This window comes from Globicephala melas, chromosome 10 (genome assembly GCF_963455315.2).
Source record: "Globicephala melas chromosome 10, mGloMel1.2, whole genome shotgun sequence".
NCBI classification, from domain to species: domain Eukaryota; kingdom Metazoa; phylum Chordata; class Mammalia; order Artiodactyla; family Delphinidae; genus Globicephala; species Globicephala melas.
This window is the reverse complement of record NC_083323.1, coordinates 28,325,648-28,344,786: the sequence shown is the minus strand read 5'-3', so window position 1 is coordinate 28,344,786 and position 19,139 is coordinate 28,325,648. Positions and strand designations below refer to the sequence as shown.

Genomic DNA, 19,139 nt, shown 5'->3' with positions numbered 1-19,139 from the left:
AAACACACCTTCACAAACAAAGATTTCCAAATCTAAACTCATGAGGTTTATTTATAAATATTTGTGTGTTACTGTGTTTTAGAAACTTTTGTGTGGAAAGAGAACCAATGAAATGTTTCATGTGATAAGAAGTACGTGTTGACTGTTGTATTCATCAGGGCTCTCCAGAGAAACAGAACCAGTGGGATGTGCACATAGAGAGAGATTTATTTTAGGAACCAGCTCATGAGACTGTGGAGACTGCCAAGTCCAAAATCTTCAGAGTAGGTCAGCAGACTGGGGATCCAGGGAAGAGTTACAGTTCGTGTCCAAAGGTTATCTTCTGGCAGAATTTTCTCTTCCTCAGGCAGCATGAATCTTTTTCCTATTAAGACCTCTGCTGATTGGATGTGGCCCACCCTCGTTATGAAGGATAATCTTCTTTATTCAAAGCCTGCCGATTTAAATGTTAATCTCATCTTTAAATATCTTCACAGAGACATCTATCTGGGTACAGTGGCCCAGCCAAGTTGTCATATAAAATTAACCATCACAATTGTACACTTGTATGTGTTTGTATATTTATATGTTATGGTTGAAAACAAATTAGTAAAATCCTTAATAGGGAAGAAGAATTAGCCAACTCTGAAACAATACTTACTGAGCACCTACTCTTTACTGGATATCGAACTACAACGAAGGTCCCAAGTTTAGAAATTTCCATAATCTGTGTGGGACAGTTCAGGGAGACAGAGACAGCTATGTAATGTATTCAAACAACTATGCTACACTGTGCTGAGTTTTAATGAAGAGGATGTGACAGAGTTCTGCAAGAAGATGGGAGAAAGAGTAATGGATTCCTTGATGCCCACCCCAGGATCTGAGAAGAATCTCAAAGAGGAGACACTGGAGCCCCATTGTGGAGGAAGAGGACTCCACCAGGAGGAGAAAGCTGAAGAAGAAAGATATGAAAACACAAACATAGAGATAGGGTTTAAGGATTTGTAGGAAATCTAGTGAAATTGGAGCATGGCATTCATGATGGAGAGAGATTGGAACAACTTTATAAGTCATGGTATAAAATTAAGGCTTTATCTTTAAGATAATGGAAAACTGTTGAAGTTTCCAGCTGAGGGAATGATCCCAGATGTGCTTCAGAAAGATCCTATTAACAGTGGAAGAAGAAACAAAGTGGAGAACAGGGCTATGGAGGCAGGAAAACCGTTTAAGAGAGATAGTTGAACTTTTGAACCAAGAGAACAAGATTGGGGAGCAAACTGGGAGGAAAGACTAAAAACTGACCTTTTGAATTAAAATTGATATACATTTAGTTATGTGTAATTTATAAGGGAGAAGGAATTCTTTCAGTCAACAAATATATGTTGAGTACCTACTATGTATTGGACTATAAAGATGAATAAGAGGATATAAACAAAGTGTGTGATAAATATAATAATAGAAGAAAATGTAAAACATGAACATGAAATGAACTTGAGAGAGAAGAGTTAAGAGGGACCAAACAGAGAAGATTACACCCAGCCTGGGTTGTGATAGATGGCTAATAGCATGAGAAGAAAGGCTGGTAAGGAATTCCAAACAAAGGGGTAGAATTCAAAAACGCACTTAGGTGTGAATGAAACTTGTGCTCAGGAGTCACAGAGGATCAGAAGTATAAAGAATGCAGGAAGAGAATAAGAAAAGGAGGAAAAGCCAGGTTGGTAAGAGCTTTGTTTGTATTGTATTGAAAGACATTAATCAGAGAAATAGTGTGGTCTCATATTTCTGGCAGAAGCACAGAGGGTGGATTTGTGGGGAAAACTAGTTGAAAGTTGTATTAGTTTCTTAGAGCTGCCATAACAAATTACCCCAAATTTTGTGGCTTAAGGAATTTAATTTAGGTATCAACAGGGCTACGCTCCCTCTGAAAGCTCTAGGGGAGAATCTTCCTTGCCTCTTCCAGCTTTTGATGGCTCTTGGCATTCCTTGGCTTGTGGCAGCATCACTCTGATCTCTGCCTCCATCTTCACATGGTCCACTTCCCTGTATGTGTCTATGTGTATCTTTTTCTGTCTCTTATAAGACATTCACACCTGAATCCAGAATTACTTCATCTTGATTCTTACTTCAAGTACATTTGTAAAGACCCTATTTCCAAATAAAGGCAAATTCTGAGGTTCCAGGGGGACATGCATTTTTGTGAAACACTATTCAAACTACCACAAGAGGCAATTGCAATAACACAGGCAGAGGAGTGTGAGGCTCTCAGATAAAGGAGAACAGAGGAAATAAAGAGGTAGGTGGGAAGGAGGTCACAGTGACAGGAAGTCATGTTTGGAGGAAGCAGAAGAAGTGAAGTTAGAAGTTGAGGACAACTCCAATATTTCTGGCTGGGGAAACCAGGTGGAGTTTGGTACCAGTGGTTGAGATAGGAACTATATGAGTAAGAACAGATTTGAAAGATGAGTTCTGAGGTGTGGAGAACTTATAAAAGTTCAGTTTCACACAAGATAAAGTGCTTTGAGTGAGGCTATCCTCAAGGGGAAAGCAAAAGTTTTACAGTGACTTAGATGGTTGGATGCATGGTGGTAATGCAATTAACTGTAGTTGGATGAACAATGAAATAAAGATTTTCTTTTAAGAAAATAGTGTTAGTTTTGAAAATCTTAAGTTTGAAAAGTAGATGATGTATATATGCAAGGCAAGAAGTAGAGCACAAAGCAGGAAATAGGCATTTGGTGCTCTGGAAAAGAACTGACAATGTTTAGCAGTTTAACAGCAGAAGGCAAATGTCTCACAGGAGACCAAGACACGTGGAAAACAACGATGAGAGAACAGTGTCAGTGAAGTTAAGAAAGGAGTTTCAGTAAGGGAAGGTCAGTAGTATTAAAACTTCAACAAGATTGGGAATTAGGGATGATCTCTTCACATGTTGTTAGAGATCACGGTTTATCTCTGACCAAGTGGCTGAATTGCTGCACAGGTGCCCACGCCATGCTGCCATCACATGAAGAGTAAATAAAGACTTAGGGAGTGGAGATGCACGATACTGTTACGTAAGAAATCAAGTTGTTAATTTGGATTGCAAGATCCCAAGTAAAAAACTATTTAAGTATACATGCAGAGAAAAGACTAGAAATATACATATCAACTATAAAAAGGTACGAACGTATTTATTGCTCTATTTACTAGTGCCAGTTATTATAAGGGGTTTACATGCGCTTACATTAACCTGTTTAATTTTCACAAAAATCCCCTGAAGGGCTGCTTTTATACACTTTGCACAAGGGGAAACGAACAGAGGTGAGGTCACTTGGCCAAAGACACACGCCTGATGTGTGACTGAACCAGGACTCAAACCTTGAGTCTGTTTCTGGAGGCTGCTCACTTAAGCCAACAGTATCCTGCCTTCCATCATCTTAGCATTTTTCTCTACCTGGTGGGATTACAAGGGGTGTTTATTTCTCTTCTTATAACTCTTAAGCATGTTTTCCAAATTTTCTACATCCATTTTATAATTTAAAAGATCCAAGTCAAATCTTTTTAAAGAAAGTAGAGCTAATGAATGTCCTTCTTGTGGGATATGGAGGGAAGAGAAGATTGTAGTAATTTGATGAGTAACATTTAAGAAAAGCATTGATTTTTCTCAGTTTTTCTTTAGGATGACTTACACCCCTCTGAAGGCTAAGGGGATATAGATTCAGTGGAGAAAGAGAGGTCAAAAATATAAGAAAGAAAAGATAAGGGAGCACACAGAGTGTAAAAGGGAGCGGTGGAAGATGAGTTGTAAGAGCTGAGTGATAGTGTTCCTGCAGGGCAATTGTGGAAGAATGCTCTAAGCTGAGTGGAAGAGTTCAGAGAGGCACTGGGGTATGAAACAGCCAGCCGTGTCCATGGATTATGAGGAGCTAAGATCAGCAGCATGAGAGAGGATATTTAGAAAATGAGTAATAGCCTTGCAAGGGATAAAGATAGCATCACAGGAAAAGAACTGGGGATACTTAGTCCAAGGTATACATTTTGAGGTAGAGGGGACAGGAGTCGAGGAAATCCATGATTTTGCATGTCTCTTTTTTTACTGGATAAAATAAGTTGCTAGATCTCCTGATAGAATCAAGAAGGCAGTGGTTTGGTTGAAGGTGAACATGTGAAAACTTTGGAAAACCTTCAGATGGAAGGGGGAAGTGAGGCGCCTGGGGATGGATGAATGTGAATGGCTGAGTAGAAAGAGGGTCCATTCTTCCCACTCTAGCAGTGGTTTGTTCACTTTGGAGCAAACTTCCTGAAAGTAGGAATTCTGTCGTTTTCATTCTGTGGCCCAATGCTTAAAACACAATCCAGGACAAGGTAGCTGCTATTAATGTAAATGATCAGAGTGGAGTTTCTCTAACCACTGTCATCTTATGGATTAAATGGGGCACAGAACTGGCAGGGACTCGTGAGTTCACCGGTGTTTGCTCCTACCTGCTGAATAGAACTTTCCAGCCACTAAGTTTTCAAGTTGTGAGAGTCGTGAAGTGCCCCAAGAAACTTGCCACAATTCTTATAAAAGATTCAAGTTAAACATGTGTGAGGTAGAATGAGCCCTGTCACTGTTCTCAGGGCAGAAGTCTGAGCTAACATTTCTTGGTCCTTTGACAACCAAATATTATGGAAGTCTACTAAGCAGGCTGACTGGCCTAATTTGATTTTCTACTTCTTTTCCACTGCGTGTAATATAATCAGTTTCAAGGAAACTTGTCTACCTCTACCTGATTCCACTGCCACCAGCATGTTTAGAAATTATTGAGAGGGCCAAAATAATGTTTTGATGGCAAGGCTGGTTTGACATGAAGTCAAAACAGATGACTCAATATATTTTTACTGTTTTCTCCACACGATGTCAATCAATTCACTTGACTGGTGTAGGAACTCTGTGTGTGTGTGTGTGTGTGTGTGTGTGTGTGTGTGTGTGTGTGTGAGAGAGAGAGAGAGAGAGCAGGGGTGGTGTATCAAGCAAACAGTTTCGTTGTCCTTCTCTTTAACTAAATTGGTGAAATTAATGATCAAGTCACTGTGGGGTGTTTTGAAAAGCCAGGCTAAGTGGGGAAGTGGAATTCTGTGACTCCTGGATGATGTAGCTTAGTTCCTTTAAAAGACATTTGTGGGGCTTCCCTGGTGGTGCAGTGGTTGAGAGTCTGCCTGCTGATGCAGGGGACACGGGTTCGTGCCCCGGTCCGGGAAGATCCCACATGCCGCGGAGCGGCTGGGCCCGTGAGCCATGGCCGCTGAGCCTGCACGTCCGGAGCCTGTGCTCCGCAACGGGAGAGGCCACAACAGTGAGAGGCCTGTGTACTGCAAAAAAAAAAAAAAAAAAAGGCATTTGTGAGGTTAATAACTACTTGAACTTTGTAGGACAGTTTTCTGAGCAATATTGAATGCTACATATAGATTAAGTTTCTTCTATTAGCAGATGGCCATAAAAGCCTTCTGCTAATAAATATTTATTAAATTTGACTTATTTGAATTTGCAGCCAGGGCCCTGGTCCTAAATTGTAAGCCTTCAAGGAAAACACTGGAAAAGACATTCCAATTAAACATGCCACTCGAAGAAATCATCACATCATGCCTCGAGGAATGTATGCTTCTGGTGCTTATGAGGTCCCAGAGATAACGGGAGCTTCCTGAGCATGCCATAGCTCTAGATCAGTGGCACTGATTCAGTCTCCAAACAACAATGAACTTTTAAAAAGTTACAATCTCCCTTAGAAAAGAAGATAAATGTTTTCCATAACAAGGTACAGAGACCTTGGGCGTTGATTTATGCCTTTTCCTTCTCAAAAAGCTGGAGGTGGGTGGGGCTGAGTATAGAGGGTTTTACTTTGGAAATGGATTCAATTCAGATATGTCACATTTGTTTCCTTCCCAGTATGATTCCTGTGACCAGTCATAAAAGGTACAATCAACCTTTCCTAAATAACTAATGCTAGGAACATTTATTATACCTAGCTCCTTAAATTATGAAAATGACAAGTACATAAAATTTTTCATTCAAGCACTCTGACTTACTTAGCAAGCATACTGAGCTAAGTAGGAGTTTAATGAGTTCTACTGTTGGGTTATACGCACCAAAATTTAATTAAGTTTCTGATCTAATGCCCCCCCTTGTTTCACTGATTAGGGGAGTCATGAGTGGACCATGTCATTCTCAGAAGGACAGTGCAATTGTGAAATCTGAGCAGTCTATATGGTTTTTTTTGTCCAAATGTTCCTTTCAAGTCTCATTAGATTATTATGAGTGTTACAGCTGTGCTAATCTTTTTTTCTGAGAAATGAACTTTTAAAATTGCACATTTAAAAAGTGACTTCTAGAGTTACCATGGCAGCTTCATTATAATGCACAGAGATGAGCATTATCACAGCTCGGCCTGATCTATCCAGGGCTGTCAGGAAATGAGAATTCCACATAAAGTGCATGCTCCAGTAGGGCTCATAAAACTTGCCAGATCAAGTGCCTAGACTTTCAGTTTAACAATTTGAAATGAAAAGCTTTCTGTCATATACTGCACACATCTCTGTTTCCTTCAATATATTCTTGATGACTCAGGATCTCTGTTATCAATAGCTTATTGTACTTAGAGCTACAAACAGTGCTGTTTGATTTTTTAGTCTCCTTTTTCATCTCAGTTTGCCAGCTGCTTATGATGACCAGGGACACTAAGAGTCGTTTCACACCCTGAGAGGGGTTTTGCCCCCCACCCCCCAGCAAGGATAGATTTTTAAAGATATGTCATGTCACCTAGAGAGTCTAGGTCCTTTGCTGGGGACTTGATGGGCAAAAATGGCAGATTTGTACTAATATGCAATGTAGTTGGTTCCTGAACCTTCTTTCTAGAGGCATGATTTGTGTTTTCTCCTGACTTCCTGTGCATAGTCCAAGATAATTACTCCTTACCCACCCCTAGATTTACCATGTTCTGATGGACTATTTCTTACCTCTGCACTGATACCTTAAACAGTTCCTTACATAGAAGTTTCTAGAGCTCCAAATATGGAGCTAAGACTCACCATTCATCATGAAACTTAAGGATGCAAGCCTGCTTAACCTTCCTGGGCCTGTTTTCTCATCTATAAAATAATGTCATTTAGATAAAATGCAATTATATATTTGGAATACATGGTATAGTCTCCAACTCATAGGAAGAATTCAGTCAATGAAAAAAACTATATGTGTGGAAAATGATAGTGGTTGTAGATAAAAAAGACTGATAAATGGTTGTATTATAAAGACTGTTTTAGGGCCTTGAAATTCTATTATGGCTTAAGTATTGAGCTTCCATCAGTTATTTGTCTGTGTGGCCTCTTTTTGTGTCCATTACTACTATATGAAGTCTGTAGTAACAACTTTGTGTAGTCCATCCCATAAGTAAACTTGTAACAAAATTAGAGATTAGAGGTGTCTAACATAATGCATTGAGCTCAAATTGTGGGTGTGGCTTAGTAAAAAAAATGTGACTTTGGTTTCTGAGAGGAGCCATCTCATTATCTCAGACCCTGTGTTTTCTTATCTCTAAAATAAGGATAAAAGTATCTTCTTCCAAGATGTGGTATATATATATAATGGGATATTACTCAGCCATAAAAAGGAATGAAATTGGGTCATTTGTAGAGATGTGGATGGATCTAGAGACTGTCATACAGAGTGAAGTAAGTCAGAAAGAGAAAACAAATATCGTATATTAACATATATATGTGAAACCTAGAAAAATGCTACAGATGAACCAGTTTGCAGGACAGAAATAGAGACACAGATGTAGAGAACAAACGTATGGACACCAAGGGAGGAAAGTGGCGGGGGCAGGGGTGGTGGTGGGATGAATTGGGAGATTGGGATTGACATATATACACTAATATGTATAAAATGGATAACTAATAAGAACCTGCTGTATAAAAACATAAATAAAATTAAATTTAAAAATTAAAAAATATATATCTTCTTCCAAGATTAGAAAAAGATAAAATTTGTACATAGTAAGCACATAATAAAGTTATCGTCAGGTATTTAATTTCTAGATGTAATTACATATAAAGTAAGGGCTACTGAAAAATAAAATCTGAGTTCACTCTTGGCTGAATGTATGGCTCACCAGAAAGGATGATATATAAAATTATAGAGTGGGGTTGTACACTATCACTAAAGCAGTGGATCAACAATCATATTACAAGTTAGGAGAACACTTCCGTCCCTTGCTCTTCCTTAAGTGTAGAAAACAATTCATTTACAATTGCATCAAAAAGAATAAAATACCTAAGAATAAATCTAACTACAGAGGTAAAAGACCTGTACTAGGAAAACTATAAGACACCAGTGAAAGAAATTGAAGGCCACACAAACAAACGAAAAGATATACCATGCTCATGGATTGTAATAATAAATATTGTTAAAAAAAAATGACGATACTACCCAAGGTGGTCTACAGATTCAGTGCAATACCTGTCAAAATACTAATGGCATTTTTCACAGAACTAGAATAAATAATTCTAAACTTTGTATGGAAACACAAAACACCCTGAATAACCAAATAATCTTGAGAAGGAAGAACAAAGCTGAAGTATCATGTTCCCTGATTTCAAGCTATACTACAAAGTTGCTGTGATCAAAACAGTATGGTAATGGCACGAAAACAGACACATATATCAATGGAACAGAATAGAGAATCCAGAAGTAAGCCCACACTTACATGATTAATAAATCCACAACAAAGGAGGCAAGAATATACAATGAAGAAAGACAGCCTCTTCAGCAAATGGTGCTAGGAAAACTGAACAGTTCCATGCAAAAGAATCACACTGGACTACTTTCTCACACCATGCATAAAAATAAGCTCAAAATGAATTAAAGACTTATGTAAGACCCGAAACCATAAAACTCCTAGAAGAAAACATAGGCAGTACACTCTTTGTCTTAGCAATACTTTTTTTTTTTTCAGATATGTCTCCTCAGGCAATGGAAACAAAAGCAAAATAAACAAAGGGATTACATCAAACTAAAAAGCTTTTGCACAATGAAGGAGACTATCAATAAAATGAAAAGGCCTCCTAGTGAATGGGAGAAGATATTTGCAAATGATATATCTCATAAGAGGTTAATATCCAAAATATACGAAGAACTCATACATCTCAACATCAAAACACACACACACACACACACACACACCATGATTAAAAGTGGGCAGAGATCTTGAATAGACCTTTTTCCAAAGAAGACATACAGATAGCCAACAGACACATGAAAAGATGTTCAACATTATTAATCATCAGGGAAAAGCTAATTAAAACCACAATGAAATATCACTTCACACCTGTCAGAATGGCTATTAAGCAAAAGACAACACATCACAAGTGTTGGAAAGGATGTGGAGAAAAGGGAATCCTCATGCACTGTTAATCAAAATGTAAATTGCTGCAGCCACTTTGGAAAACAGTATGGAGTTTCCTCAAAAATATTAAAAATAGAGCTACCATACAATTCAGCAATTCCAAAGAAAACAAAAACACTAATTTGAAAAGATATATGCACACTGCAGTATTTACAATAGCACAAGATATAGAAGCAACCTAAGTGTCCATCAATAGATAATGGATAAAGAACATGTGGTATATATATAACAGAATATTACTCAGCCATAAAAAAAGAATGAGGGCTTCCCTTGTGGCGCAGTGGTTGAGAGTCTGCCTGTCGATGCAGGGGACACGGGTTCGTGCCCCAGTCCAGGAGGATCCCACATGCCGCGGAGCGGCTAGGCCCGTGAGCCATGGCCGCTGAGCCTGTGTGTCCAGAGCCTGTGCTCCGCAATGGGAGAGGCCACAAGAGTGAGAGGCCCGCGTACTGCAAAAAAAAAAAAATTAAATCTTGCCATTTGTGACAACATAGGTGGACCTAGAGGGTATTATGCTGAGTGAAATAAGTCAGACAAAGACAAATACTGTATGATTTCACTCATATGTGTAATCTAAAAAACAATAAATGAACAAACAAAACACAAATGGAGTCAGATACAGAGAACAAACAGGTGGTTGTCAAAGGGGAGGAGCGTCAGGAGATGTGTGAAATAAATGAGGGAACTTAAGACGTACAAACTTCCAGTTACAAAATAAATGAGTCAGGGGTATGGTATGTACAGCATGGGAAATATAGTTAGTAGTAACGTAATACCTTTGTATGGTGACAGATGGAAAGTAGACTTATGATGGTGATCATTTTATAATATAGAGAAATATCGAATCATTATGGTGTGCTCCAGGAACTAACATAGTGTTGTAGGTCAATTATACTTCAAAAACAAATAAACTCGTAGAAAAAAAGATCAGATTTGTGGTTACCAGAGGCAGTGGATAAAGGGAAGAGGGACTGGTTGAAATGTGTCAAAAGGCACAAACTTCCAATTATAAGATAAATAAGCACTAGGAATATAGTGCACAACATGATCAATATAATTAATAACTGCTGTATGTTATTTATGAAAGTTATTAAGAGAGTAAATTCTAAGAGTTCTCATCATAAGGAAAAATACATTTTTTTAATTTCTATTTTGTACCTCTATGAGGTGATGGAGGTTCACTAATATTGTGGTAATCATTTCATGATGCATGTAAATCAAATCATTATGCTCTACCCTATAAACTTATACAGTGCTCTATGTCAATTATATCTCAATGAAACTGGAAGAAAAAAGAAAAATAGTAAATACATGGAAGAGATTTACATGCATCATTCACTGACCAAAACAATTAAGCTTTCCTCTACTTTCTCCTGCCTTTCTCACTTCCTTCAAGTTTTGCCCAAATGGTACCTCCACAACTTATAGTCCTGTTTAAAATGGCAACTTTCTCCCCACTCCCAACACTGCTCTTTATGGCATTTATCACTTCCAAACTACTATACAATTTACTTCTTGTTGGTGTTTATTGCTGATGTTTCCACACAAGAATGTAAGCATCACCAAGGTGGACAATTTTTTTTTCTTTACTGATTGTATCTTAAATACCTAAAGCAGTACCTGGCATTGAATGATATTTTTGACTATATGAGCAAAGTTTTAGTATTGCTTCTCAGACCCTCTATTTATAATGAGAAAAAAGAACAACAAAATATTTAGCATTACTATTTGGGGACTGAAGTTATTACATACTAATTTTAATTAATAATAAATTAGCAATATAAATATATAAGGTAAAACAAAGTGAGCCTGTTTTTAATTCATTATTTTGAGCCCTTAATTTTCTTTTTTGCAACTAAAACTGGTAGTTTTAGTTGAATCATACTCTTGTCTTTATTTGGTCATTCTGCAGTAATGTTTTTTGCACAAGGATCTTAACAGAGCCATGAAGAACTTGAGTATCTTTTTGACTTTCTGTTTTTGATTAGATTTCTTCAAGGACATGTTCTTCCAAACCTGTCCAGCTCAGAGAATTTACACGGAGTGCTGTAATCTTGAGGACAGTAAATACCCGTGGTAGCTGGCGTTAGTCACAGGATGGTGCATTTTAAGGGATGAAACATTTTGTGTCTCTAGATAGCTTCACAAAGGTGACTTAGATCAGTGTTCCTTAAACTTTATTGTAGGCGTCTTCCTCCTTCTCCTACTGCAGGGCCAGAGTCCCTGAGGGAGTCCAGCTGTGTTTAAGTCTGGCGGGTGCCACCTGTCTCTGCCATGCCCCCAAGAAACAGGCTCAGGCTGGGGGCAGCAAAAAGGTGGAGCAGAAAAAGGAGAAGATTATCGAAGACAAAACTTCTGATCTAAAGAATAAGAAAGGAGCAAAGCAACAGAAGTTTATCAAGGCTGTCACTCATCAAGTTAAATTTGGTCAACAAAATCCACTTTAGGTAGCATAAAGTGAAGCTGAAAGAAGTTGAAGAAAGATGACAAGAAGAAGGAATTGCAAGAGCTAAATGAGTTGTTCAAACCTGTAGTTGCCGCTCAAAAAATAAGTAAAGGTGCAGATCCCAAATCCATGGTATGTGCATTCTTCAAGTAAGGACAGTGTACTAAAGGAGATAAGTGTAAGTTCTCTCATGACTTGACTCTGGAGACAAAATGTGAAAGGTGAAGTGTTTACATTGATGCAAGAGATGAAGAGCTTGAGAAAGATACTATGGATAATTGGGATGAGAAAAAACTGGAAGAAGTAGTAAACAAGCAGCACGGTGAGGTGGAAAAGAAAAAACCAAAAACTCAAATAGTGTGCAAGCATTTCCTTGAAGTTATTGAAAACAACAAATATGGCTGGTTTGGGGTATGCCCTAGAGGGGGTAATATTTGCATGTATCATCATGCACTTTCTCCTGAGTTTGTCTTTAAAAAAGATAAAAAGAAGAAAAAGAAGATGAAATTTCATTAGAAGATCTAATTGAAAGCATTCTGCCGTAGGTCCAAATGTTACCAAAGTTACGTTAGAATCTTTTCTTGCATGGAAGAAGAGAAAAAGACAAGAAAAGATTGATAAACTTGAGCAAGATATAGAAACAAGGAAAGCAGACTTCAAAGCAGGGAAAGCATTAGTGATTAGTGGTTGTGAGGTGTTTGAATTTCGTCCTGAACTGGTTGACGATGAGGAGGAGGAAGCTGATGATACCTTTTATACCCAGGGAACAGGTGGTGATGAGGTTGATGATTCAGTGAGCATAAATGACATAGATTTAAGCCTGTACCTCCCAAGAGATGTAGATGAGACAGGTATTACTGTAGCCAGTCTTGAAAGATTCAGCACATATACTTCAGAAAAGGATGAAAACAAATTAAGTGAAGCTTCCGGAGGTATGGCTGAAAATGGTGAAAGAAGTGATTTGGAAGAGGACAACGAAAGGGAGGGACAGGAAAATGGAGCCATTGATTCTGTTCCTGTTGACAGAAGTCTTCTTACTGGGGAAGATTTGGATGAACTAGAAGAAGAATTAAACACACTTGATTTAGAAGAATGACACCAAACAAGTCAATGAAAAAATTAAGCCAGCTCAGCATGAGTTGAAATTGACTACATTAATTTTTTTCCACCTAGAATTCAACAGGATGTTTGTTTCCCATGCTGATTCTGGAGGGCTTACTCTCCTCCAAAAAAGGAATATTCTCCCTACATCTTGTCTTCTGACTTTGGCTACATCTCATAGTAAGTTCAGAGTAGTTCATGATAAATTAAAAATATAATGGTCATTGCAGAAAATGATTGATTGTTTTAACTGTCCACTCAAGTAGGAAGTGTAACTGCTTTTCCAGCTTTTGATTTTCATTGGGTATGTGTTATTAGAAGGACAACATAAATTTAAATTACCCTTCATTTAATGCAGTTTTTAATGAGTGATTTTCTTTCCTTTGTATTTATATGTTCAAAAGGCTGCCTAAGATATGAGCCTGTACTTCATAAAGGAAACTGTGTATGCAGATTCAGTATTGTATATCTTTGGACAATTAGATGGACATTTAAAATGAAACTTCATTAGTCTGCCAGGATCAGCTGCAATGCCCTGTGTTAAACTGTTTTAAACTATTCCTTTTCTTTTTTGCCAATAAAGTTGTAAATAAAGACCTTGATACATTGAAATCCAAGAAAATAAAAATAAAACTTTATTGTATATGCAAATTACCTGGGAATCTTAAAAAAATGCATATCAAGAGTAGGTAGATCTCCAGTAGGGCTCTAGATTCTGCATTTCTAATCAACACCCAGGTGATATTGACACTGTTGATGCAATAAACACCCTTTGCATAACAAGGGTCTAGATTAAACTTTTTTATTGTCATTAACCTGTTTCCTACCTGAATTAAACTTCAATTTGATTTCTTAAAGGGCAATGAGGAGAAAACTTACACACACTTTTTCTTTCATAGTTTAAAACCATCTGGTAACATTTTTACTCAATAATATTAATTATGAATTTCAAGTTTGTGTACAATAGCATTTACAAACAAATAAGAGAGTTTTTAGGAACGATCTAAAGACAGGTGTAGATTTTATTCTCTAATGAGGTTCAAGTTTAGGACTGTAATGAGCCTCGCTGAAAAAGTGAAGCTAAATGGCAGATTTGTTTTGATAGAGACCGAGAATTTTAAGTGCGTGCTGGCTTTACATGTCTTTGAAACTCTGTGCTATAAAAACACAGAAGCCAGGAAATGAACCCAGCCAAGTGATTCCACTCTCTAAAGATGTCAGAATCAGTTCTCTGCGATGTCCAAATATTCCTCCTTCAGAAGTGAAGGAGGAAAGGCCTCAATCATCTGTAGCTGAGTAAACCAAGAGCACTTTTTCTTATGTAAATCAGTCACAGTTCCTTAAAGAAAAGCATCCTTCCTGTTGAAGACAGCTGAAACATACATCTCTTATTCCAGTTCAGGCTTTGTTTTCTCTGAAATTGGAGAGGAGGACTATTGAAATTTTGTCTTTATTCTTTTAAGAAAAATGAGCTAGCTTAGAGAACAGAAGAATTGGGGTATGCGTGTGGAAGAGAGACACTCAATGCTAGTGTCCCAAGTACCTCAAGTTTCTCGTTTTGACTCAGAATTATAAAACAACAATTTCTTTGACCCAATTGCCCCGGTTGGGGCTGGTCCAAGTCCCCTCATTGGTCACTGGGAGATCAGGTTCTGCATGTCTGCTCACCAAGCATTCTCCTAGCTATTAGTAACTGTCTTCACTTGGAATTCTCTTTTATGACTCAGTGCAACTCTTATGTTTGGGCTGGGCAACCTTCAAGTTCTTACTTAATCCAACCTGATGCAATCTGAGTGGAAACAGACTGTGCTCCCCTTTTTCTTAAGAAAAAAAATTGGTAATATCACTGTGGCTGGAACAGTTAGGGAAACTTTGAGAAGAAAATAAGAAAATCACGGCTTAACTGGGGATTTTAATGTGACAAAGTGTGGGAGTTCTTACGGTCATACGAGTGCACTGACACGGAAGTATTTGCCTTTGAAATTGGATAAACTGAGCTTAAAATTTGCATGGGGGCAAATTAGCATGTGGTATCTCAAACTAGCATGTGGTATCTCAAGATCTCCTTTCAGAGAACATCTGCTTTCTAAAGGAAAGCTGGCAGACCATGCTGCAGGTAAAAGTCGAGATCATTTGTGACAAAATCAACTTCAGTAGTTAATGTAACACTCTAAAGCAGGGGTTCTTAACTAGGTGTTGTACCCAGAAGCTTCAGTGATTACATAGAGCACTTGTACAGTTTACTGGGAGAGGGTATATTAGTTTTCATCAGATTGTCAAATGATTCTGTGATTCTCCCAAAAAGGTGAAGAACCATATCACTTGTGTCTCTCAAAATTTAAAACATTTGTGACTTTGAGCTAAACATTCCATCTTCAGGAATCTATCTGACATAAATAATCATCCTAATGAACAATTTCTGAATTGTTTGTAATAGTCAAAGAATAGAAAAAACCTTACATATCCATCAATAGAAAATAGTTTAAAATATTATAGCACATTTATATTATGGAATACTATACTGCCATTAAAAATAGTAAGGCTTATATTGAAAACTGTCTCAGATGTCTTGTTAACTTAAGAGTCTTCTGTTCATCAGATGATCAATTAAGCATCCATGATGTGCTAGACACTTTGGTACCAGGGATAAAAATAAGGAAATACTGACCCTTCTCTAGTTTCATTTTACTTAAGGTCTAGATGAGATCAATATGTATTTATGATATGTGGATAAAGATATAAGTCCTAGTGTTTGCTTGCATATGTGTATTTTCATATACATATCAAAAGTTTGAAACAATATAAATCAAGAAACAAGATTTTAACACCAGGGATTTGAAAAGGAGGAAGAGACGTTCAATTTTTCTTTTATTTTGTTTGAATTTATTTTAAAATGTCTATTACTTTGGTAACACTTAAATATTTTTAACCATTTACTTAAAACTCTGGGGGAAAGCATTGCTTTTAAGCTGAGTGTATAACTGGTTACCATAGTCTTCATAGTAACAAAAAAATTTGTAGGCTTAATTTTTAAAATAAGTGTTTGATACTAACAGCCAGTTTGACAATCTTTTTGTATTTAAGACAATTTTTAAAACTGTCTACTGGGTCTCTATTCTACTCCTGTGTGATAGTGATTACACATGAAACCCTCTTCTTATCCCTTTTCTTTGGATCTATTGCAGACATATCAAATAGTTTCCCAATCCACAGTGTTATCTGGCATACAAAATACTGACACCAACCCTGGAAGAATTAACAGTTATTTGGGTTAAATTAAAAAGTGTTTTGTTCAGTATCTATCCACCAACCACATGCTCTTGGAGATCTTTTCGGCTATGTGTTTGATTCTCCAAGTACATTTTTTAAGTCTCTAAAACTCAGGGCTCAACATTTGAGTATGATTTATACCATGTTTTACCAAGTCTTTGTGGGAACGTCTACAAAAGATATTGTGCCTATTTCAATGACTGTACAATGACTGATCTTGTCATTCATCAATTCTTCCATGAAAAGAGTACATATGTATTGGTTGAGCTGCACTGGAGGACCATGACAGGAGTCCAGCTGGTGTAGAGGAGTCCATAAATGGTATTTGACCACTACCTAAAGCATCGTAAAGAAGCATATGAAAAAATGACTCTTATGTTAACCTCAGAGATAAAGAGCCCTAATGTTCATCACTATCAGTTCTCTCCTCCTGAGGACACCAGGAGTGTTACACATTCCAGCCACCTTGCAGTTTGGTGGGGCCACACACTAGTTCTGGCCAAAGGACTGGGAATAAACTAATGTACATTAATCCAAAGCTAACATGCTTAATTGATAGAGAAAACCCTTCCAACATACCTTTTCCCTTCCATGGTGATTTCAAAAGCCACCACAGCTGGAGTATGCAGCTGCAAGGTGAAGCTGCATCATGGTAACATCTTTGTCAGCCTGGATCCCTGAGTGGCTTCATGGATACTAGCTGCCCTTGGAGAGTGGCCAGGACCATGACATGAGCAATAGGCCTATGTTACGTTAACAACCGAGGCTTAAGGGTGTTGCTTCCTGCTGCATAATCCAACCTGTTTTGACAAACACAGCCATACTTATGTCCAATGAAATTTCAGTTTCTTTTAATTTAGTTTTGTTTAAAAGATTAATTTTTAAGAGTCTGATATGTACCAGGCACTGGTTTGGGTACCAGAAGTACAAAGATGAAAACTCTCTAAACTGAAGGAGCACTTGCATTAGAACCACCTGGAGTGCTGCTAAAAATAAAAAATTCCTGAATTCAGACTTATTGGAAGAGAATGTCTAGGCATGAGGACCTAGAACAAGCTAGTCAAATAAGTCTTGCACATCTTTATGTTTGGGACTGATCTAATGGTAGATAAGGACACACAGGTTATTTTGATTTATTCCTGTAGATATAAAAGTAGGCTGTTGTGCGTGACTTGTGAGAACTATGACACCCCCGGTGGAGTTCTGCTTAGCAGACTGGACCATAATGGCACCGCTCAGCTGTGTGTTTTGGGCAGGACTATTTCAATGAGTATACAAAGACAAATTTGCTTGAAACAAAATTCAGATCTCCATTTCCAAAATGAATGGAAGAATTGAAGAGATTTTCACTGTCATGGAACTTTTGCTAATTTAAACTAAAAAAAAAAAAGAAAAGAAAAGAAAGAAAAACCACTGATTTTTAAGTGACTGAATTTACATTCTTAATTTATAAGTGTATACATTTTAAACACCAATAATAGGGTTGTGATGCAGTGGCTGGAATGGTAATAAATATTTTTAAAGGAGCTTCATAACTCAGGATTTGGGTATAGAAACAGAAACCACTAATTTTTTATTTATTTATTTTTGGCTGGGTTGGGTCTTCGTTGCTGCACGCGGGCTTTCTCTAGTTGGGGCGAGCGGGGGCTACACTTTGTTGTGGTGCGTGGGCTTCTCATCGCAGTGGCTTCTCTTGTTGCAGAGCATGGGCCCTAGGCGTGCGGGCTTCAGTAGTTGTGGGTCACAGGCTCTAGAGCACAAGCTCAGCAGTTGTGGCGCACGGGCTTAGTTGCTCCGCAGCAACCGGGATCCTCCCGGACCAGGGCTCAAACCCGTGTCCCCTGCATTGTCAGGTGGATGCTTAACCACTATGCCACCAGGGAAGTCCCGGGAAACAACTAATTTTTAAACACTCATTGGTTAAAAGAAATTGAAATAGAGGGAAGTCTTACTCTTCTAGCAGGAACATTTCTGCTCTGTCCATGCTAGGAAGATGTTCTTGTCCACATTCTCAGTATGATTATATGAGCTTTCAACACATCCGTGCCTTTGTTCTAGTACTGATCCAAATCAAATGCACTTTGCAGATCAATAAATAATTATCATATACAGAATTTATATGTACCATTCCCATCACTTAGCTGTCTGCATTCTGTTAACTGCGTTTGGGCAGAATTTAGAATTTGAATGAACGTAATTGCAAATAGCTTGTCATGATCCATAAAGGGTTTTATGAAACGGGAATGCAGGAAAGCTCTCTTTTTACCATCCTGACGACAGCAGAAACTGGGATTATCTGGAAAGTAAACAAAAATTTAGCTCAACAGTCTCAATTTCCAGACCCACTATATATTGATTTCCTGTCAAGAAGATGTACAGCTCTTGGAACATGTTGCCTGTATTCTTATTTATTTATATATTTATTTACTCATTCATTCATTTTGCAGTGGGGTAGCTATGGCTGCCAAATAAAATAAGCTTCTGGAGTAGTAGAATATATCAGTGCCTTTAAAATGTGCACCTAATATAGGAAAACACTCCTTTAGGAGGAAGGAAAAAATCATTATGGGGGTAGATGATTCCTGTCTACTATGAACTTTGCATGGAGGTGAATATGCATATCTATAACTCACTAAAAAAAATTAAATTTTTGGAATTAGGATTACACAGTAGATGAGACACTTTGTAGGTACAGGGCAGTGGAAATATACCAAGAAATACAGACTGCTACCTAAATCCCATTTGATCTCATTTTCTTATACCATTTTTTTTCTCCAGGTTAAAGTGAAATAGGGAGGTGGTCACAGCTTCAACTTCCTACAGACAGCTAAAAAAGCACAATAATAGCAAGACAATAATTTTAGTCAAAAGCTCTAAATATTGGAGATTTGTGGTGGATATCAACATAGTAAAGGCTCTGAGAAGTC

General features: G+C 37.7%; 1 pseudogene; it reads left to right on the top strand.

The window, feature by feature from the left end:
* LOC115852599 (zinc finger CCCH domain-containing protein 15 pseudogene) overlaps positions 1 to 13,045 on the top strand; it is a 30,939-nt pseudogene extending 17,894 nt beyond the window's left edge.
* The last annotated feature ends 6,094 nt before the right edge of the window (positions 13,046 to 19,139 follow it).